Consider the following 777-nt stretch of genomic DNA (forward strand, 5'->3'; position numbering starts at 1 on the left):
GGGCCGGCGGGTTTCCCACCGGGGCGGGTTGCGCCAGAGCCCCTCTTTGGGGGAAAACCCAAAGATTTCGGTTGGGCGGCGCTCGGGAGAAAAATCTGCCGAGCGTTGCGAAACGCTGGCAAGTGGGGAGAAAACCGCAAGCCGGGGATAACCCTGCCTGCGCCTCTTGCCCTGGTGCTGCCTCCCCGGCGGCCACCCATTGCTTCTGCGACACCCTCCTGCAGCCCCGACGTCTTCCTCGGGCCCCGGCGGGGTGCAGGCCTGCTGGCGGGCTGGCACGCGCCATCCCCAGCGCCATGCTGGCAGGGGTGCCTTGGCCTCGGCGCTGCCACCCACGACCCCGCTGGACGGCCACAGGGTGCTGCTTCGTCCTGTGGTGACCGATGCCAAACCAAAAGTGGGGTATGGTGCGAATCCCAGTCTTTCATGGGTGAAGCCACAGCCTCTTTTCCCTCTTAAACGAGGAGCTGAGTCTTTTCCTCCAACTTCACTACTTAAATGAAGAGAAAAATTTGCTGTGACAGTCCAAACTACCTCTGAGTTTCTTCCTGGCCATATCTGCCTTGAAGGCTCTTCTGTGCTGAGGCTTCATTCAGTGGGAGTAAGCCCCTGCCCCATCTAGGGTGCAACTTGGTGGTGTAGTCTTTTAACAGGGATGTACATTCTGCACCTGGGTCAGGGTAACCCCCGGTATCAATAGAGGCTGGGGGAAGAAAGGATCGAGAGCAGCCCTGCCAAGAGGGACTTGGGGGTGCTGGTGGATGAAAAGCTGGACAT

This window comes from Egretta garzetta, unplaced genomic scaffold (assembly GCF_000687185.1).
Source record: "Egretta garzetta isolate BGI_Z169 unplaced genomic scaffold, ASM68718v1 scaffold17, whole genome shotgun sequence".
Lineage (NCBI taxonomy): Eukaryota > Metazoa > Chordata > Aves > Pelecaniformes > Ardeidae > Egretta > Egretta garzetta.